The sequence below is a fragment of the Sciurus vulgaris genome (assembly GCF_902686455.1).
Source record: "Sciurus vulgaris genome assembly, chromosome: 3".
Taxonomy (NCBI): domain Eukaryota; kingdom Metazoa; phylum Chordata; class Mammalia; order Rodentia; family Sciuridae; genus Sciurus; species Sciurus vulgaris.
This window is the reverse complement of record NC_136463.1, coordinates 156,995,614-157,019,184: the sequence shown is the minus strand read 5'-3', so window position 1 is coordinate 157,019,184 and position 23,571 is coordinate 156,995,614. Positions and strand designations below refer to the sequence as shown.

At 37.8% G+C, this 23,571-nt stretch overlaps 1 long non-coding RNA gene across 1 annotated transcript in view; it reads left to right on the top strand.

The window, feature by feature from the left end:
• The window catches only part of LOC306655929, a 78,846-nt gene that overhangs the window by 45,653 nt on the left and 9,622 nt on the right, over positions 1 to 23,571 (top strand). The gene's annotated exons all lie outside the window — the stretch shown is intronic.

Genomic DNA, 23,571 nt, shown 5'->3' with positions numbered 1-23,571 from the left:
GTCCTATTGAATCCCCTGGAATCCTGCAGGATGTGTTCTCTAGAGGTCTTTAAGTCTCATCCTTCTTTGCTAGTTTATATTGAAAGTAAATCTCTGACCAAATTTAGTCACACTTAAAGATGCATATTAAAGGTTTATTCAGAAGCAGGAACAATATAGTTCATATAATCTATTCTACAAGTTTGATGAAATTCTATCTCATGATCTTTTAATTATTCTAACTGCACTGGGGGATGCAATGTTCATTTGGTGCCAATATGAACAAATTCTAGAGGGTGGGTTTAATAAACCTCACAATCTTGAACATAGTGAAATCCTGATAATAAGGAAGAAAGTAACAAATATTGACATGTAACTAGAGCGTTTGCCATCCCTAGTATTCATGAGTCACTTTATTAGATACTTTAATATACCTGTAATCTCTAACCTTGCACACTAACAATTTTCTGCATGATAAAACTGAGTATCAAAGAATTTCAATGACTTGTTCAAGAAAATGGCCACTCAGAACCTGAGGATGGAGTCAATGGCCAACCCAGGACAATCTAGGAATCAGTCTCCAGAAAATATCCCTGAAGGTACAGGACACAGGGTTTTCTATTCTTATTCTGTTTTTGCAGAGGGGGAGTCTAGAATATTGGGACAGTCCTCATGTCTTTGACATCACTATTTTCCCTAGTTAAATCCCAGTTCCAATATCCCTAATATAATTGTCAAACCATTGATTTCACTGATGAAAACTCATTTTTAACATGAACTATGCTAATCAGGAATACTCTGATGTTGGTGAGAGATTAAGATAGTTGAATCACCTCTGGAGGGTGGATTTTCTAATTGAAAAGCTAATTGATGACACCTAAGATATGAATTTTTGGTTAGGGCAAATGACCACCCTTAAAGTGTAGCCTAGGCTAACTGACAATTTACATAATTTTGTACTTTCTATAAAGTATGGGGAGGTTTCAGTTACACAAATGCTACTAAGTAGTCTATGTTATTAATAAAAGACAAATTTCAAAGTCTTACCACTATAGCAACCCAATTTGGTGTTAAGCCTAAACTGTCCAAACTCATTGATTTAAAAGATAATCTTTAGTAAGTTATCCTACTAATATCATCACTTAGAGTGAAAATAACAAATTCAGTTGCTGATATTATTTTGGAGCAGTATATAATAGAGCAAGGCAGGATTAAAAATCAGATCCAATACCATGCCGTTTTTGTTACTATTGCTTTGTAGTAGAGTTGAAGATCTGGTATTGCAATACCCCCTGTTTCACTCTGCCTGCTAAGGATTGCTTTAGCTATTCTGGGTTTCTTATTCTTCCAGATGAATTTCATAATTGCTTGCTCTATTTCTGTAAGGTACGTCATTGGGATTTTAATTGGAATTGCATTTAATTTGTATAGCACTTTAGGTAGTATGGCCATTTTGACAATATTAATTCTTCCTATCCAAGAACATGGAAGATCTTTCCATCTTCTAAGGTGTTCTTTAATTTCTTTCTTTAGTGTTGTATAGTTCTCATTGTAGAGGTCTTTCACCTCTTTTGTGAGATTGATTCCCAAGTATTAAGTATTTTATTTTTTTCGAGGCTATTGTGAATGGGATAGTTTTCCTAATTTCTCTTTCTGAAGAATCATCACTTATGTATAAAAATGCATTGGATTTCTGAGCATTGATCTTGTAACCTGCTACTTTACTGAATTCACTTATGAGTTCTAAGAGTTTTCTGGTGGAATTTCCAGGTTCCTCTAAATATATAATCATGTCATCAGCGAACAGGGATATTTTGAATAGTAAATATATTCATAGGAGGTATCAAATGTAAAATAACAAAGTTGGTTATTATAAAACTAGAAGAAAACATAAATGTTACTAAGAAGTTCAAAGCAAACCTTATATTGTTATCATCCCTCTCCATCTTGACCCTGAAACATCTACATTTTCAGGCCTGTTCTGATTTCACAATGATTTATGAGCATCTCTTTGATAATTTCTTTTTTGTTAATTAGCATCCACTCCATGACTTCTAAAAATTTATTTTTAAACAAGAAATTATGAGAAAGCCAATAAAGAATTTTCAAATGTGATAACTGGTTTGTAGTTCATACTTTCAAAGAAACTAAAGATAGATTCCGATGGGGGACTTGAGGGTCATCTGAAGACATAAAGAGATTCTGAAGCCACATTCCCCATGCTTCTATATTAGAACACCATGTTCTTCAGGACTGGGCTGACCACCTGCCCACCCATCCACACAGAGGGGAAGTGTCTCATCCCCATACTTGCTTTATGGCTTCATGTAAATGTTTTTAATATTCTTTGGTTGTTCTTGGGAAGAAAATTTATTTTTTAACTGTGCATTTTGTTTGTTCCATCACGGTGGATATTGCCAATAGACCATATCTTAGTCCATGTTCTTGCTAATGACACAGAACGGTAGATTGGATAAGTTAGGGAAAAAAAAAAAAAAAAGAGGTTTATTTTGGCTCATGGTCCTGGTCCAAGGTCAAAGGTTTGCATCTGGTGATAGCTTTCTTGTTGGCAGAGATCTGAGGCATTACAGGGTATCATACAACATGGAACAGGGAGTTTGCCAAACACCTAGTCCAACTGGCTTTTATAGTAGACTCACTCCCAAGATAAGCCATCCACCCACTGATCCATTAATTATATGAATGGGTTAATCCATTCAAGAGTGTAGAACTTAATCACCTGGTCCCACCTCTTACTATCTCATAATGGCAATTAAATTTCAACTTGAGTTTTAGAAGAAACAAACCATATTCAAACCACAACAGAGAATATTAAGAGGAGTTCATTCCATTGGAGAATTTGATTCAGAAAGAATGAGTACACCAAAAATTCTGTCCTAAACATCCTGAAATTGGGGACTTCTCCTAAATACTAATTTGGGGCACTAATGTGAATTCATTGAGATCATGACAGACCTAGACAGGATTCTACTGGAAGTGGCAGGAAGTTTAAAGAGATGACAAAAAATATGTCAAGGACTCAAACATACCTTTTCCATTGTAATCTACTTTGTGGAAAAACTGTTATATTTATTTTTATCACAGCTAATGATTGCTAGAGAACTCAGTATATAATCATTCTTGTATTAGAGCAGACACATTCCATAAGTGAACCTCTTGAAATGTCTCTAAGTGAGCCTCTTGAAATGTCTCTGATTTATTATCTCTGAATTATCTCCAAATGAAACCCTGCTTTGTACCTGTATCTGGTCTTCTTTTGATGTTTTATTTTTTGTTCTTACTAAACAGTTCTTCATTGTTAAAAAAAAAGAGTGCACACAATGATTGAAGCCAAAACTATGATGAAATTGTTGATTATTGTGATGGGAGATGGATAGAAGTAATTTCTACTTAAAGAAATTGCTCCTTTATCATCCCCCGAATGGAATATTGATATCTCACATTTTCTTTCTCTGTAATTTTTAGTTTCCTTTATAGAAATAACAAAATAAAGACTCGTATGAAAGGCTTAGTTAGATACTAAATATCAAGGCAGTTCTTAATGATAATCTACTGAAGTCTTTATGGCTTGATCTGCTGGGAATTAGAAACCACTAGGCCTTCCTTGAAAATCTCCACTGGTAATAACATATGGCTCCTAGATTCTGTGTAATTAACCTTCCTGGAAGGGAAGGGACTGGGAACTCCATAGACCACTGAATCAATAGATGAAAAAGCACAGCCACAACAATAATTAAGAGGTAAAGGGGTTAAATGGCTAAACAGTGACCATCTGCATATTGGCCCTTTCTCTATTAAACCTATTATCAAAGAATGAATGCCATGATGAGGAGTTCAAAAGCAACCTAGCTCGCAACAGCTTTGGAAAAACCAAGCTGGCTTAACTGATGTAATTATTGTGGATTCACTGAAGTCTGAACAGTCAACTATTTAAAGCACTGTCAGGAAATATTAAATCTCCCTTCTGAGACTACGATTGAAAGAAGGTAGGACATCTCATTTTTTACATTAAAGCAGGATTGCACCTGATTAGTATATGAAATATTTCTTCCCCAATTTTGGGCAGCATTAGATTTTGGCTAGTGAAATATAAATGAACATCAATTGTACATGACAACTGCTGATCCAAACCACTTAAAATTCCCCGAATGTTCTTTTCTCTCTTAGACTGGCTGCCAGGGTCTCATCATCAAAGCCAGCATAGCCGACCAGAGGCAGCTGTGTCGGGCGAGGCCCCCTTTAAGCCGTGAAGGGTTAGGGAGATGGCTGTTTGTTTTGTGAGGACACGAATCACTACCAGGGCCATTACAACATTTCAAGCTAGGTCACAGTACTCTAAGTCACTCTGCATTTTGCTCAGAGACAAGGGAGCTCAGAGGCGCTCCGTGCCTTTTTGTTTAAGTGGGAATATTATCCATTTGCATCATTACTTTTTCCTGCTCCAGGTTGAGATCAAAAATTTTAAGAAAACATACAGACCTCAAATGTTACAGTCACAGTAGTAAAGATGGCCAATTTACCTAATAAATCCTTTTGCTCATGATTTGGAAAAGTGAAAATTGGAAAGTTTTAATGACACTTGGGTTTGTCCTTGGAGAGAAAATGGAAGCAGAGTTAGTCATTGGGTATCTTACTGGGTTCCTTGAAGGAAGTTTTTGGCCAAAATAAACAGTTCTTTATTTTCGAACTAATTCAAGAAGTAGCGCTGATTTGGCTGTTTAGAAACAATGTCTTCATCCTTCTATTAGTCGAAGGTATAAATACATAGCCAGATCCAACTGAGACAGCAACACCTCTCCAACACTCCTCCCCCACCCGGTCTTGATTTCAAGATGTTATCTCTAAGATCTATCAGAACAAAGAGTAAATTAATTAAAGAGCTAACTCCAAGACTATGCCATTAGCCTGGGGGCACTTGTTTTATTCCATTAATTTGAGAGCTGCTACTTTATATCCAGTGGTAATTGGTATAAGTCTTTCTCTACCCACTTATAGGGGAAGATACCCTACAATTTCACTTAATTTAAACCAATATTATACCACAATTTAGACTGGCTATCCCACATTTTTCATGTTAGTGAACTTGAATAAGGACACTTTTTGTTGTTTTGGAAGACCATTCTATTTTGATCTATTATCTATGCAAATATTCTGTGTTTGACTAAGGTTAGAGCCGACAGAACCAAAATGCTTAGCAGATTTTGGATTGATTTCACTCTCCACAGCCCAGTCTGCTCCTTGCTATATGAATTGAGCATGAAAGGTCACAGTGAATCAATCCTGGCCAGGGTTTGCAAAAAAAATGTGAATAGAAGGTAGTCAGTCATGGTAGCTCCCTTTTGTGAGAAGGTTATTAAAGTTCACTGGAAAACAATTTCCCCAATCTCACATTTATAATTGAATACTGCTGTTGTGAGGTTTCAATGAGATGAAGTACGTGAAAGTGCTTTGTAAACTCTGTAAAATAAAAACTCTTTAAGAAGAGCTGCATTACTCTTAACTGTGGTAAGTGCTGAAGAACAGGATTGCCAAGAAAATTCTCTGTATAATTCATACCTTTCTCTAATTTAAAAAATTTAAAACTACTAGTACGTTTTACTTATAAGGTCAGCAAAATATGTGAGAATTTTTCCTTGTTTCACATGTTTTCCACAGGAAGGGCTATAATAATGGGCTACATTCTGCCTTTATAACTCACTATGCCCTCGATTTCAAATGACTAAAATGGATAATTATCAATAGTTTTTCAAGGGAAAAAAAATCAAATATCATTAATGTAGCTGAGGGAAAATGTTAGATTTTTCTAGAATCATAATGGTGTGTGTGTGTGTATAGGGTTGCTGGGTTGAACCCAGGGGCCTTGCACACATGCTAAACACATGCTCTGCATAGAGCTATACCTCCTGCCCTGAAGTTATAATTCTGAAGTGTTTTATAACCAAATTTTGAAATGAGAGCCGGTTGTACTATCAGCCAAGTATGTAAAAACAACACAATTATGAATATTCTGGGGAACCCAAATTAAGAATTGTTTGGCAATAGAACATTGGGCCATTCCAGGTCACCATGAGGAGTGCCCTGTAGTTTGATATAAGTATAATGAGGACAAATTTAAACACCATGGGGGCATTCTAAAGGGGTGTCCTTATGAAGGAGACAAGCACCACATTCCTGACCCTTCCTTAACAAGTCCTTACCTGCTGCTCCCTTGTCCTTGAGTTTTCTCATCCTGAGCTCCAGATATCCCAACTTTCCTTGGGCTTTGGGGCTTCAGAAGATTGGAGTTGCCATTCTACCTCTGCCATTTTTGAACTGGGATCTGTGCTTTCAGTTTGTCACACATCTCTGTTAGAGGTCTGTGAGAATGAAATGAGATTGGCAACAAAAATAATCCATAAAGTGCATATCCACGAAGAAACACAAGATGGAACATCAGTTACTTCTTTTCCAGTCTACCTTGCTGGCCAACATTTAGCCAACCGATGTTCCATTGCCTCTGGACCCTGTTTTCTGTTGTTAATTTGATAGACTAAGTGCTGCTTAGGAGTTGGTGGTGCTAATGAGTTAGCTTAGTACCTTCCTCAGGTAATATATTTACATTCCAAAGGAACTGAAAGCACTTTTCCTACTTAGGTTTGGGAAGGGAAGGAGATTGTGGGAAACCTGTCTATCTCTACTTCATTCCTTTCCCTTGTGCCAGACAACCTGATGGGAACCTTCATTCCTTGGTTTTAAATCCACACAATAAATCTATCAGGTATGGGTAGGTATAAGATTTCAGAACAAGTATTGACTATATGTAAGTGGATCAATTCATTAGGGAAACTTAAGTAACAAAATGATCAAATGGGAACTGACACTATGATGGGGAACTTGCATCTTAAGAAAAGAAGCTGTGATTTGGAATTTATGCATTATTTAGTGCTTTGTTTATCTTAATAATAGGTAATCAGGACTGTTGGAATGTGTGTGTAACCCAGGACTAATGATAGTGCTGAAGGAGACAAAAAGAAAAGGACTCCCTCTCTCTTTCAGTAAAAAATTGCAACCATAAAAACAAGAGAGAATAACACAGTGCCACTCCACAGAGAAGATTCAATCCAGAGTCAACATTTATCAAGATTTTCCATCACTTGTTTTCTTTGTTTCCCCTTTTATTCTGAGGTATGTTAAATCAAATCAAAGACTTCATATTATTTCTGTTTTATAAAATGATGATGAAAAATATTCATTTTCTTTGAAGATCTTTCCTTCGTCAACCAGGATTGATTGATTACCCTAAAATACAGTTCATTATAGGAAAGCTAGGTTAAATGTTTAATTTTCCTCATAAGTTGTCAATTGTCAGAGTGAAGGATAAATTACCAGACAAGTTACCTCCGGTTGTGACCAAGAAGGTTTTGTGTGTGTGTTTGTGTGTGTGTGTGTGTGTGTGTGTGTGTGTGTGTGTATGTGTGTGCTTTTCATTTTGATTTCACTTTTACTGCTTTGGCCACCCCTCTCTGTTTGAGTACCTAAGGGGCCCAAGGGTTTTTAAGTAGTCAGTGTTTTAGCAGATGTTTTCTATGCCCTGACAATATTACCTCAGTGCTCACCATTTCTGCATATGAAGCTGCAAACACCCTAGCTCTCCACCTGAGAGTTTTATCTTGTCCTATGCCCGGGGCAGAAAGAAGTATCAGAGAATTAACACTCCAGGAGCATCCTCAGTGAATAATGTAGGAAGACAAGTATGAGTTATATTCCACACTATTTCCCAGGATTACAAGCAGGACTGAACACCTGTTGCCCTCCACAGTAATGTGCTTATTAAGATCTCTAATATTGACCTCCTACCTTCTTCTAGAATCATGTCCTAATAAACCACATTCTCTCAATTCCTTATCTCGGGGTTTTTCTGAGAGAGCCTGAGTTAGACAAGCTAATCCTGGGGTAGTTATAGGAAGCATACACTTGGGATAAGATGCTGATGGGAGAGCTGGAACAGCCTTCACTGCTGGTAAATGGGGTAATGACATCCCCTAGCACCATAGAACACCAGAGTTTCTCAGGTTCTACGCACGGTGGATGGATATGGGAAACATGTGGTAAGGATATATTTGATGCAGTAGCTCTAGTGCTTGAAAGATGTGGAGCAGGAATAATTTGGAAAATTGGCCAATGTGTTAACATCCACAGGAAAGAAGAAAATAGTAGTCAGGTCAGTAACTTTTCAATTCACGACAGCATATAAAAGCCAGAATGCTTTGGTGGTTGTGTTTAATGAGACCCTCATCTTCTACATCCAGAAGACTAAATTTCAGTCCCAATATTTAAATGTAAGAGAAGTGGATGTACAGTCTGAATTCACAGTTCTGGTGTCTCACACCTTGAAATTGGTACCTCGAAAGCTAGGTTGAGAACTTCTGGGTGAATACTCTTTTGAGTGCTGTCAATGCCCAGAAATTCCTTTGAGTCCTATGAACCCAGAGGTGGTCCATGATCTCTTCTCTCTCCTGACTTCTTTCATTGCTTCAAGACCTGTGTTACCTAATCCAGCAGCCAATAGCTATATGCAACTCTAAGTCAAATAAAATGAAACTAAAATAAAAATCAGTCACACTGCTACATTTAAAGTAATCAGTAACCACATGTGGCCAATGACTTCCAGGTTGGACAGCACAGATTAGAGAGCATTTCTGTCATTGCAGAAAGCCTGATATAGCAACTGATCTAGGACCAGGCATTGACAAACTTGTTTTTAAAAAGTCAGATAGTAAATATTTTAGTCTTTGCAGTAAATGCTTCCTGTTGCCACTGTTTAATTCTGCCATTCATCACGGCATGAAAGCAGTCATAGACCACACAAACAAATGGATGTGTCTGTGCCCCTTAATTTTACAGCAGTTGTAGGTTGCTAGTTCGTGGGCCCTATTTTGTCAAGCCCTGATCTTTACCAAAAACTGGGATCAATTCCAAGCACTGTTCATGGCATGGAAAGAAAGGGAATTATTCACTAAGGGAATAGGTATGCCAACAAGTTTGAGGACAACTTGCCTGGGAATGTAACTTGAGGCTGCTCGGAAAGGATGATTATAAGGTTAGATAGTAAAGAGTATTGATATGAATGCAGGCAAGACTTTAAATCCTGGCAAGGACTTCTGGAGCCAAGCCTAATATACTACAGACTGACTCCTTAACTCTCAAACCTACCATTTTCTGGAGACCTATAGTAAATGAAGTGGAGATGCCAAAACTATCTTGGCAAGAGTATTAAGGGTCAAAAGGGTCAGAGATGTAGACATATTTGAATGCATTTATTGCATCACATCAAAGCCTCAGCTATCTCTGTTCCCTGTGAGGGCCCAGAGGATATCCCTTCACTAAGGTAGTAAGGAATGAGATGAGCTAATGGTTATCGTCATTTGTGGGCCCAGGGGTGAACTGGGAGGTTGTTATTGACTTGGGCTACTTAGTATCAAAGGAGAAAAAAGGATTCTGGCACACAAGAGGCCAAGTGGTAGCATTTAACCATCAGAAGCAAGGTGAATGCAATTTCCACAGTGGGTAGAATAGCTCAAATGACAATGCAGAGCCCTGGACCAATAGAAGTCTGTGAAGATATCTAGGAGACCATGCTATTTCTATTGTATTCTTGGGCAGTCAATGATGGTGTTATCTGATTTGAACAACCCAAGAAGATCAGATGTGGGTGAGCAAAAAGCTGGTGTTAAATGCCATATTGGAAAATCACACTGTTCTCTGACCCAAAATCCATTAATTGAAGAGGAGGCTGTTTAACTTCGAGAAAATATGTTACGATGCTACAGAGCACATTATAGTAGTTATTCTCCCAATTCAACCCCCAAATTACAGTCATTTACCAGATAACTATATATTTGGGGAAAACAGATCATTCAAGGAGTGTTGAGTGTTGGATTACAGGTGATACGGATTAACAAAGAGAACCAGAATACCTATGGGGACTTGGACTTGGAAGCCATGAAATAACTAGAATCCCATCTTAGGTCCATTTCCTAGTGAATATAATGGGTCTGTGATCCTACCCAGTGATGATTTTTTTTCCAGTTCCTTAGTGCCTCATCAGGATGGATTTACCTGGAAGCTGATAAACCCTCATATTCATTGTTTGATTTTGGGAGGTAGGAGAATTACTGTAGTGTAATTGGAAATGTAATAGGCAGAATAATAGCACCTCAAAGATGTCCATGTCCTACTCCCTGGAATGTTAGGCTGTTACAAAGGACAGTTAAGGTTGCAGATGCAACTAACATTACTCATAAGTTAATCTTGAGCTGAAAAAAATATTCTGTATGATCTGGGTGGCAGAATATAATCACAGTCTTTATGAATGAAGAGGGAGGTACAAAAGAAAGTCAATCAGAGAGAGAGATGAAGATATGATGCTGCTGGCTTTGAAGGCTGAGGAAGGAGTCATGAATCAAAGAATGCAAGTGACTCCCAGAAACTGGGAAAGTCAAGGAGGCAAATTCTCCTCCAGACCCTCCAAAATGAACATGGCTGTGCCAACATCTTGCTTTTGTCTCACTGAGACCAATTTTGGATTTCTGATCTCTAGAACTGTAAGACAATATTTTTCATTGTTTTAAGCATTACGTTTGTGGTAATGTGTCACAATAGGAACAGAAAACAAATATAGGAAGTTCTTGAATCTGTACCACTTCCTATTCTACCTATAGGGAATTAAAGCTAAAGCACTTATACATCCTGGATGAATGGCAGAGATGAGTGCCACTCTGGAGAACTTAAAGGCTGCTGAGTGGTACATCACATTCTCTTTTAATTCACTGGGATGGTTCCTGAAAAATTAAATAGATTAATTAATGTTTCTTTTTTTCAAGATCTAGGTTGGTTTTGTTTGTTCCTTTTGGTAATTTGTCATTCTTTATTGTGACATAGTACTCCATTGTGTGGATACATCAACATATATTCATCTCATCTCCTGTTGATGGATGTTTAGTCTATTTGCAGTTTGGGGGTATCATGAATAAAGTTCCTATGAACATTCTTGAACAAGTCTTCTTGTAGCTCTATGCACTCATTTATTTGGGGTGTATAGCTAGGAAAAAAAACTGCTATTCTTCAGGTGAACATATATTTAACATTACTATAAACTGTCAATTTTACAAAGTAGTTGTACCTTTTATCCTGCCTAAGAAACATATGAGAGTTTCAGTTGCTCAATATCCTTGTCAATATTTTGTTTTATCAATCTTTTTAAATTTTAGCTTCTCTTGTGTATACATAAAAGTTCCTCATTGTGGTTTCAATTTTCAGTTCTCTAATGATTGATGATGTTGAGTGCCTATTCATACATTATTGGCTATTTGGATATCTTATCTGGTGAAGTGCCTATTAAGACATCCACCCATTGTTTTATTGGGATATTTGTCTTTTTCTTATTGGTTTGTAGTTCATTATATATTCTGGATATTAATCCCTTGTCAGATATATGTATTGCAAATATTATCTTATAGCCTAAGGCTTCCATTTTTACTTTCTTAAACATGTCTTTTTGATGAGAAGTTTTAAATTTTGATGAAGTCCAATTACAATTTTTTTGTGGTTACTACATTTTGCATTCTCCCCAAGAAATCTTCCTTTACCCGAAGGTCACTGATATTTTCCTCTAGCAACTTTAGAGTTTATGTCCTTCCATTTAAGTCTATGATCTGACCCAAAGTAATTTATATGTATGAGTTAGTGGTCAAGGTTTCCTGTGTCCCTGTAGGGATAGCCTGTTGCTTCAGGATTGTTTATTGGTAAGACCTTCCTTTCTTCATTGAGATGCATCAGGGCCTTTGTTGAATATTAAGTGATTGAATGCATGTGGGTTATTTCTGAACTTTGCTATTCTGTTCCATATCCAAACACCACACTGTATGAATTATGTAGCTTTATAACAAATCTTAAAATCTGACAATACTGCAAATTTCTTCATCTTTCAGATCGTCTTGGTCATTCTAAGTCTTCTGCATTTCTATGTAAATTTTAAAATCATGTTGTCAATTTACATAAGTAAACCTTGCTGGAATTTGATTTGGATTACATTAATCTATAAATCAATTTGTGATTTTAGTAGATTGTTTTAATAGAGTATAGATTCCTCTTGATTATGTGCATAATTAGATCCTACACAAAGCTTTACATTTTTCTAATCTATACCTATTTATTTCATTTTTTCATTTTATAACACTGGCTAGGACCCTAAGTGCAGTGTTGAATAAAAGTTGAGATAGTGGGAAAAAGGCAATAATTTATCAGATTCATTAACCTCTCAAAGGATTCAATTCCCAAACTTTGGGAGAAAAAGTACTGGGCCCACTCAGAACCATCAGATTTCCAAGCCATCCAGTAAATGGCTTGGAGAAATATTCCCAAATGTGATCTGTGCTGTCTTGGTTTCCACTTCTAGTCAGTATGAGATCTTGACAGATCATTGTTCCTAGGGTGAAATGAAAAATTAATCTTATTAAAGTCACATTTTTTAATAGATTTATTTTCAGAGAAGTTTTAGGTTCGCAGTAAAACTGAGCAGAAAATACAGAGTTCCCGTATACCTCTGGGCTTCTTCAACCCATAGAGCCTCTCCCACCATCAACAGTACCCCAGAGGGATACCATTAGAGTTTAGATCTTAAATGTCTCCAAAGGTCCATTTGCTAGAGATTTGATCACCAGCCTGTGGTGCCATAGAACCTTTAGGAGCCTAGTAGAAGGAAGTTAGGTTATTGGAGGCGTGCCCTTAAAGGGGACATTGGAACCCTGGCATCTTCTTCTTGCTCTGTTTCCTATGAAGAGGTCACCACCCACTCCCTGCCATGAAGTACTTCCAGTGTTTTTTGTGAAGAAGTTTTTAAATTTAATAAACTCAAGCTTATCAGTTGCTCCTTTCAAGAATCATGCCTTTATTGTTGCATTAAAGGTCATCTCCACACCCCAGATCACCTAAATTTTTGCCCATATTATCCATTTTGGTTAGCAACCTACTGTGAGTTAATAATTCTTGTAAAGGGTATAAGATCTAGATTCTGTTTTCTTTCTTTCTTTCCTTCTCTCTCTCTCTCTGTCTGTCTGTCTGTCTGTCTGTCTGTCTCTCTCTCTCTCTCTCTCTCTTTCTTTTTCAATGTTGGGGATTGAACAACTCAGGCCCTCACATATTGTAGACAAGCAGTTCTACCACTGAGCTGCATCTCCAGCATGTATTTATTTATTTTTTTACTATGGATATCTAGCTGTTCCAGCATCATTTGTTGGAAGGACTATCTTTTTTTCCAAGTTCATACATTCTAAAAACATGCTGAAGCACTACATTTGCAAAGAAGTCCAAAGAAAGTAAATTCCAATAGGGCCTGTGTGATAAGCAGAGATTTCATTTACCTTTGTTAACAACTCCATGAAGTAGAGATTATTATTAAATTACTTGTTCAAGGTCACATCACCCAGTTCCACTAGTACAAAGTAATAAGAGAAAAATCACCAGTGACCTGACTTGCCAAAAATCAATGGGAACAATTTAGCAACATTTTGTCAGTGTCAACTATAATCTTTTTGAAAATCATCCTCCAAAATTCCAGTGACACTGAATTTTTCCTCTCTTCTCTCTAGCATTTTCTTCTCAGTTCTCTTCTCTCATCTTGTTAGTTGTTGGCATTCCCAAGAGTTTATCTTATATCCACCTCTTCTATCCATTTCTGCTAATATCGCATTCCAGATCTTTCTCATTTCTTGCCTATTTATTGAAACAGTCTCAAAACATCTTTCCCACCCACAGCCTGATTCCTGATTCCTCTCCAGAAGGCACATTTAGTCATGTGCCTTCTCTACCTAACACCCTTTGAGATCATCCACTAACTTTGAGAAAAAGAAATATTGCTTAATATGGTTTCTAAACCACTCAGAAGGGGTAGATCCCAAATCATCTCCAGTGTAATTTCTAAGACCCCACTTTGATTTCCTCAAGTAAGCCATGTCTCTCTCATCTAAGGAGCTTCTTGTGTGCTCTTTCTACTTCTTAGGAATCCAGATGTTTTCCATGTATGCCATCATCATCATCTCCTGTTATTTTCTTTGCTGTATTTTCATTAGAAGTTTACTTTTATTTTTCTCTGTTTCATGGTAGACACCTTAGGGGCAAGCCCATGTTGGCCTTACATTTGCAGCCTCTGTAATTTGGTTGGCACCTATTAAGTGGGTGCATGAATGGGGGGTCCCCTCTGAGCAGATGAGCTTCTTGCTGTGATGACAATGAACTGGCTGCTCTGGTGTTTGCCTGGTGCTGTCTATGCCTCAGCATGACAGTCTAGCTTCTATTCAACACTTCATGGTCTGATTTCATCATATATATCCAGTCTTGCAGTGATTCCTTTCTGATATTCTACTATTCTCCCCCTGACATCAGACTTCCTGCCTTTGAAGATATAGGCATTTGCCTGCAGACTGGGCTTATTTATAAACAGCACTCCATCCCCTGTAATCTCCAGACCCACTGTAGTGCAGCTTGGAGCCTCCCTAGCTGACAATGTCAGGCAGCATCTTCCCAAAGAGTGGTTCTCTGCCACCTACTGGCCTCTGCTTATCATCTGAATAATAATTGATCCTTGGAGTTCCAGCAGCCTCAAAATGAAACAGCATCAAGATCATTAAACTAAGAGTTTGGGAGAGCTGGAAGGTTATTAATTATAATTAAAGGTTAGAGCTGAGGTAAAAATCTGGTAGAAATTCTTGGTGTAAATTAAAAGGGAAAACAAGGTGACATAATTAGCAAATGGAAAAAGAGAATACCCCTGCCCCAGTCATGTACCTCTGCTGCAAGGAGGGAGAGAATCTGGGATGAATAAGCAACATAGAAAACAATGAGCAGAGGAGAAAGAGAGCCAAGAAGCCTGATCCTGTGCAGGATATTCCTAGTAATTTTACAAAGGAGATTTTCAAAGAAGATTCTCAGCCATGGTATGAGGCTCAGGCCCTTTTGCCAATGGCAGGTAAGGAGCTTTAAGCCCTTGTGAGTGGAGGCAGCAGAGCACGGGGGTGAGGGGCAGGTGGTGGTCCTGAGGGAATGGCACAGGTGCTGAATATGTTCTGCAACTAGACTGTCTGTGTCTGCTCACTGGCTCCACCACTTACTATGACAAATCTTTAACTTCTTTGTATATTGATTCGCTCTTGTACTTTTTGGAATATTGTGGTTTACAAGATTCCAGTGAATATCACATAAAACAGCTTATGTAAAGTGCCCGGCCCCACGGGGTTTGGGAAATTTCCCTCTTGTGCCAACACTCTGAGCAGGGAGTTAGCTCAAGAAAGATTGGTGGGGACTCTGATGTACCTACTTTGAATTGCAAGGTTAGATTATGAGTTCCATCCCAGCTATCGATTCCTCCCACCCTCTGCAGTCTGCCCTGGTCTGTTTGCTCTCAGATCCACCCAGCCTATACTGCTGGATGGTATTTCAGGCTCTTATGTCTGATGTCTTTTGAATCATTTAGCAAGAGGCATAGGAAGAAGATCAGAGAGCGGAAGGAAAGGAACCAGTATATTTCTTCCCCTTCCTGTCTGATCAGGAAGTACCTGGTAGTTGCTGGATCTCTTCTCTGGCTTCAGATCTCACTGGAAAAGCCCATTGTGGTTCTGATTTCCAATGAGCTCTTCTGGTAATTTTGCCTAACTTTTATTCCTTCTACTCTAAAGAATTCTTACTTTGACTGATTTCTGTGTTCCTTTAACTGTCTCATATTTGATTTTTCATTCTTTCATTATTTGTGCAACAAATCCTTACATTCAATTTTTTCTAAGAAGAGAGTGGGTTCTGTTTTCAGGTTTGGATTCTGAGCAACGCTCTCTCCATTCCTGTCCCGGTCATCCTATTACTGCCTGGGGGCCTCCTGAAATTAAGGGACACTACTTGGAGCTTGTGTGGTACTAAGAAGTGAACACTGACTGATCTCCTCTCCCTCCCATTCCTGGAACTTCTCAGACTCAGGGGTGGGAAGTCCCTCAGCATGCACAAAGACTGTTAGGCAGTGACATTCCCTAGCCTGAGCTGTGTGGGATGATTCCCCAACAGTCCCAAACATTGCTGCTATCTATATGACAGCAAAGAAGTGTTTTGGCAGAAGCCAGTCTGGGCATCAAAATGCTGAGGCCCATATGTTTCTGCTAACTTCCTGCCAAAATGTTGTTGTTCAAGAGTATAACTTTTTAATTCAGAATAAAAAGGGAACTCTAACCCAGGGAGATACATATATATATATATATATATATATATATATATATATATATATATATATTTTTTTTTTTTTTTAACAACTTCCAACACTATTAGTTTTTTTTTTTTCCTTTTTTTTAAATTGTAAACAAATGGGATACATGTTGTTTCTCTGTTTGTAAATGGAGTAAAGGCGTACCATTTGTGTAATCATAGATTTACATAGGGTAATGTTTGATTCATTCTGTTATTTTTTCCTCCCCCCACCCCTCCCACCCCTCTTTTCCCTCTATACAGTCCTTCCTTCCTCCATTCTTGCCACCCTCCTTAACCCTAACCTTAAACCTAACCCTAACCCTAACGCTAACCCTTCTCACCCCCCATTATATGTCATCATCCACTTATCAGTGAGATCATTTGTCCTTTGATTTTTTGAATTAGACAAACCAAAGAAATTAAAGGGATACAAATAGGAAAAGAAGAACTCAAACTATCCCTGTTCGCTGATGACATGATTATATATTTAGAGGAACCTGGAAATTCCACCAGAAAACTTTTAGAACTCATAAGTGAATTCAGTAAAGTAGCAGGTTATAAGATCAATGCTCATAAATCCAATGCATTTTTATACATAAGTGATGAATCTTCAGAAAGAGAAGTTAGGAAAACTACCCCATTCACAATAGCCTCAAAAAATAAAATAAAATACCAGGGATATATTTTAAGGCAGAAAAAAAGAAGCAAACAAAAGTAAGTTTAAAATATAATACAAATGACAAGCAGGACAGTGGGATTGAGATTGGGGGATGAAGCAAACGAATAAATAAAAGGCTAGCAGCTCCTATCATCTGCCTCAGCCTGGACCTCAAACCTCTTGGACAATAATCTAACTGACTCTCAGAACAAAATTGTACATAAGAATTTCTATGCAATTATATCTTCCTGCCTATACTCAACCAACCCTTGTTCATCTCTGGTCTCCCTGATATTTGGATTCTGGAGACTTCTTCAAGGTAGATAGTATTTCTTCCCACTTTGACTTTTGGGACTCAGCCATCTCTCCTTCTTCCTCTCCACTTATGGGCTCAGGTTCCTAGTCTACTTTCAGCTCTGCTTTCTATCTGGAGTATACACATCTCTTCAGTTTCAGGAAAAACAGTTCCTTGCATTTCTTAGGAATGTACCAGCAGGGCAGGCCTGAGTTCTTTAATATCCTCCTGACAAAGAAGGAGAGTCTGGCATTTTAAAAATATAAATCAAGAAGATATTGAGAGAATATCATGCTAAGTGAAATAAGCCAATCCCCCAAAACCAAAGGCCAAATGTTTTTCCTGATGATGATATATAATGGGAGTGGGGAGTGAGGGGTGAGAGAAGAATGGAGGAACTTTGGATTACGTAGAGGGAGATAAGAGGGAGGAGCGGGCAGGGGTATGAAAATGGTGATTACATGAATGGTATGAATCTACATCGTGCACAACCGTAGAAGCGAAAAGTTGTAGCCCATTTGTGTACAATTAATCAAAATGCAGTCTGTAAAATAAAAAATAAAAAAATAATTTAAAAAAAAGGAGTTGAGTGACAGAACCTAGCGTAAAGAGATAACACAACAAGGGTCTGGGAGACATGCAAATTTTCTAATGTATAACCTTTTCATTCCCTGTTGCAAATTATCATTTGCAAACTTTAAGGTGCATTCCAGAGTTGGCAATAATGAAAACGAGATGCTAGTCAGGCATTATGGATACATGGCCCCAGTGATCCAGAGATTTCAAGGAGAATTATTTTAAACATAGGCTCTGTGCTGTTGATCATATCCAGATCTCCACGGCCTACTCCACGGATCGTTTGCAGAGAGTTCCCAAATATGCTGATGGTGTTTTACCTATTTCTGTTCCTTGGCTTGCTCATTCTTACACCAGACAGGCTGAAAGTGTTGGAGAGGAACAGCCAAAGAAGGAATCTCGACCATTCTGACACAAGCATTGATGGAAAAATATCTAGGTTCTTTAAGCCCTGATGGGACGATTATAAACCACCTTCTACAGTGTTCTAGAAGTTCCCAGGTAACTCCAAGTTGCCCACCGTGATAAACCAGTTATGAATGTATCTTTCATTTCCTTTCTTTCTTTCAGTTCCTCATTTCTCCACTGTGCTTCCTGAGATCATCCCCCACCTGAAATAACTATTTACACTGAAATTCTTGTCTCAAGTACTTCTTTAAGGTTTACTCAACCCAGAGGCAATAGTATTCCCCATAGTTCATGAGTTGGCCCTTCCTACCTTTTCCTTCATTAGTTATTCAACCTACAGTTGAATTAGGGCTTTTGAAAGAGGGAAATCCACCATCAATAAGAAATTCCAAGAGCATAACAAAAAACTAAAACCTTAACATTAAGGATGCAACAGACCTCTGAAAGAGAACTCGCATGGCTACTAACAGACAAAATTGTTTCCTGTGATTATTTTATAAAGAACACTAAGCCCTGAATAAGAATATGATTCTCTTTTCATAAAACCTAAAGCAAATTAGAAATACTCTATTGCATTTTTATAAACCTTCTTAGGAAAGCCTATCCTATATCAGGTATTATGCTCAGTCTTTACATAGCATGATTTTAAATTCTCACTGTTTTTCTAGTATGATTATATAAAATTAAGGTCATTTTAAAATGGGGAAAATTAAGACAATGTTAAAGTGACATGCCCAAAATTTTAGATTTCTTTCGTGAATCTTCTTGGATCTAATATTATTGGGATGTACGTGACGGACTGAATACTCATCCCCAAATTCATATCAGGAAGTTTCTAACTTCTAAAGTTAGATTGGAGCTATTGAATGGGGTTCTGGCCAATGAATTATAAGTCCATAAAATGTAAGCCATGTTCAGACCATCCCTAAAGTCTTCCAGTATGATTTTCCAGCTCTTATATTCCCCCAAGTTCAGCAACCTTGGAGGCCAGATATTCAAGATGGCAGCAATATAGGATGGAGGAGGGCCACTTGTCAGGTATTACACATCAGGTGAACTGGAAATAATCTTTTTAAGGTCATTGAAAGTTGGGAGGTTGACTATTCTGGAAACTAAGAAGGGATATTGTTTTGTTTTGTTTTGTTTTTATTATATCCCTGGAACTCAAAGTACTAGTACACAGCATTGGATTTGTGGACCACGAGTAGGTGATGAAGAGACTAATGTTAGAGACTTGATAATGTTGGATTTATTTTAGGTAGAGGCAAAACATTTGGAAAATTTGCCACCTGCAATAATTTGCAAAGTAGACCATATGATTATTGAGCTGGCACCTGTAGAGAGAAAGATTGGATTCAGTATGTTAGTTTGTACTGGCTCCGATTAACTGTTTGGCAAGATATTAGAAAGAATAGGTGAGTTCCAAAGAGAACTGACCAGTTTATATATAGAAATCAAATCCAGAAATTTGAGACATTGTGGGATTGAAAAAGCTTACTGCTTCTAGATTCCAAAAGGTAAGAGGTGACATTTAAGGAGATATTGCGCAGTGAACACCCAGTAGGATGTGGAGAAAGTGACTCAGAGCCCAGATCAGATTAAGGGAGAGATCTTCCTCTCCAACTTCAGTGTCAACGCAGTCACCATGAAGTTGAAAGAAACAGAGGTAGAGGTAAAAAAACAAAGAAATAGAGTATTTTTGAGAACTATATCTAGAAGTTTATTTTAGATGTGTTTATTAGCACAAGGAACTCATTAGAATCAAAGAGATCAAATGTTTACTGAATTTTTGAGGAAAGGTATTCGCCCCACCCAAAATAACTATAAGCCTGGAATATAAAAGGACTTTGATGATTTGGCATATAAAAATTTTGGTGCCCAGTAATCCATAAGTCAAAGCAGGCATTGGAGAGATACTGGAAGAGATGATTCCTTATGCCCATTTCAGATGTGACTGAAAAGATGATAAATAATAGAACATTTTTCTAGGGGGTAATACGGGGGCTAATCAAGGAATATCTCTCACTTGCCGGTAGGGAAACCTTCAAAAGGTATCCAGCAGGATTTCAGAACTACAGATCTGTGATTGCTTTATATCTCTTTTTCTTCCATTTTCTGAATAAAGCATTGATCTAGTGGTTCTATAATCTATTCTACCACTGTACATTGAACAGGACAGGTAGTTCTTCTTTGTAAAGTTCACTGCTCTCTGGACCAGGAGAAACCAGACTTCATAGAGACTGATGCATATCCCCAGAGGCCATGGACTTCAAGTTGAATGCAGTGGATTTGGGATTGACTCTGGCTGGAGAGAAGGGCTGACTTCTCCAAGGAGGAAGGAGCACAGGCAGACAATAAAGCAGCCTGAGTCGGAGCTGTGTTGCTCTGTTACACATGCTTCTGTGGATTACCCAGCCTCCCTAGTTGTTAGGTCATGTGACTGGAATGTGACCACTGGGGGTAGACAGAACCATTCCACATGATTTTTTACCTCCCTCTTCTGTCATGGTGACCTTCGAGACTTTCCTGATGGTGTGTTGACAAAATGAAAGAAGACAGCCATGCACACATTGTACTTTGTGTGCTGGAGATAAACATTCATGGAATTAAATTATTGAGATTTGGGGATTTACTTGTAACCATATCTAATGTATCCTTTCCTGACTAATATCCTCTCCTATCAGAGAATATTAGTAATGTGAAGGATTTTGAGACACTTTTTTAAGGATAGGGAAATAAATGGTTTTGAAGCATTGTTGTGCCTACTAGAGGCTGAAGTGATACAAACAGGTTACTCTAAGCAAATTTGGGATGAAGGCAGGCAGAATTGTTTTTATTTCATAGTAGAAATTATGTGTAAGATGAAATAAGATTTTAGAATTTCATGATATGACATTTTATATAAATGGAAAATTAAATCCAAAGGTCTATTTCCAAACAATTTTTGGAGAAAAGCTATTTTGAAAAAGGTTGCACTCTGCCATTGCTAAAAATATTGGTTTAGCCACTCTATTAGATTTTTCTTGCCTCCTCACCATCTGGTATGTCTTCATGCTTATAGCATTCTCTCTTCTGATGCACAAATTCATGAATTTGCTCAAAAAAAATTTTTTTTAGCAGTGTTCTTTCATCTTCTGGGTCAGGAAAGAGAATGACAGTACTGTGTTTAGCAAAAATGAACAACGTTAGGGCTCTTCAAACTGTAAACATCTTTAAAAACCTTTGACAATGCTGTAGATGGACACTCCTACCTGGAATGCTAGAAATTTTATTATCAAATAATGTAGAGTAACTACACATGTACATTACTAGTGGCAAAATCCAATATCAAGCATTGAGGAATAACAGTCCTTAGTTGGCATTTGTTCATTGGAAATGAGAAGGAAAACTATTATTAGGGTACCACAGTTCTTGCCCTTCAGAGATGTCTGGAGCAATGATTGTATATCCTTATCAATCCTTATTGCCATGATCCTTCTCTCACTTAATCTCACATGTATCAGGAATTGGACTTTCATCAACTTTATAAAGCTTGAATGATAATCACAGCTTTGCTTTTATGTTGGCCAGATTGTTGATATGAGACTTGAGATGTTCACCTAGGAATTCACACCCCATTTTGCTCTACTGTGATCTTATGGCCAATGTTATATGGACAAGGAAGAGTGCTGTTAGCTATTGAAATGATTATGATTTTCTTGTTATGAAATGAAAGTGCAGATCAGAAATTACTTGCTCCAGCCATTGGCCTCACATCTGCTTTCTAATCAACAGGAAGAGCAAAAACAATGAGAAAAGGCTTCCATTTCCCCCAAACTTTTACATTCTTTCTCACTTTCTCTGTCTAATAGAGTGGCTAAACCAATATCTTTAGCAATGGAGAGTGCAACCTTTTTCAAAATATCTTTTCTCCAAAAATTGTTTGGAAATAGACCTTTGGATTTAATTTTCCATTTATATAAAATGTCATATCATGAAATTCTAAAATCTTATTTCATCTTACACATAATTTCTACTATGAAATAAAAACAATTCTGCCTCTCACTTCCTCATGGAGACATCTCCTTCCAAGAATCTACCTTACCTAACATTTTTACCAAGAAATAAATTCTTAGTGCTGTTTGACACTATGAGCCACCCCCAGGTTTCCCTTCTTCCTTTCAGGGGTCTTGTTGTTTTTCAGATCTCCGCCCAATCCCTAAAACTCGGGTTTTCCCTTAGAAATTGTGCTTCCACCTTCGTGGCTAGTGCTGAGGCCGTACTGGGTCTGTACTCTTCACCAACGTGAAGCCACTCTGGTAGTGAAGCTGCTGTTTTTCGTGCCCCTATCCTGGAAAAAGCATCTTCAGCCCTTTGCCCTTGTTGGTCCCTCTGTGTACAGTGATTTTCTTCCAAATAACTGGTCACCATTTCCTCATTCTTTCAGATCTTTGCTCCATTGTCACTTTCTCAGAGAGCCCTTTCCTGACTACCGTATTCAAAATTGCAGTTTCTCACTCAACCCTGTGAATTCCATATTCTCCTTATCTAATGCATCTGAAATACTGCATATTTTATCCATTTTTTTTTTTATTGTCTATTTCCCACACTTAAATGCAACTCCATGGAGGCAAAGTGTTTGTTTATCTGCTGCGATATCTTTAACACTTTGAAGTGTGCTTGGCATATATAATACAATTCATGGAGTAAGTGACAAAATTAAATTCCACAATCACACAAGGGGTTGTAAAGGGTGTACTCTGAGGACTATAAGGGGCCCAGGAATGCAAGCCCAGTGCCAGGATAAGCCATTTTGGGTCTGATGCAAAAGGAAAAATCAGTAATACTGATCTTATCCTTATTTAACATTTTAATGTTTTTTCCCAATGGGTTTTATTTCTAAATTTCTATTTTTGAAGTATTGTATTAAGATATTATTTGATTATTGAGATTCTGTCTGTTTAATTTTGTGCCCAAAGCAGGTACCTTGCTGACCTTCCCTTACCCCCAGCCCTGGAAGGGGTATAAAGGACCCTGAAATTAGTCATTGAGTGTGACCTGGTTGATCCCCTGAGAGCCTGCAAGACCTACTGCTTCCCTCCACAAGGTGTTCTGGGGAGGGTTCTGATCTTACAGTGTGTGAAGAAGAGAGAATTTCTAAATGCAGCTCTTTAAGAGGAAATCTGAGCACAATGCCAAAAGAGGGGATTTGTGACAGGCCATTATGAAGATGATGTTAATGATGATGATGATGATGACAAGGATGGTATTTAGACTACCCATGTACCTAATAAGGGAGTTGAATATTAATTTAAAGCTTAAGGCAAAAATGACATTTCATTAAATGTTTCCTTGATAAAGAGTCATCCTGGAAATAAGAAAACAAACAATC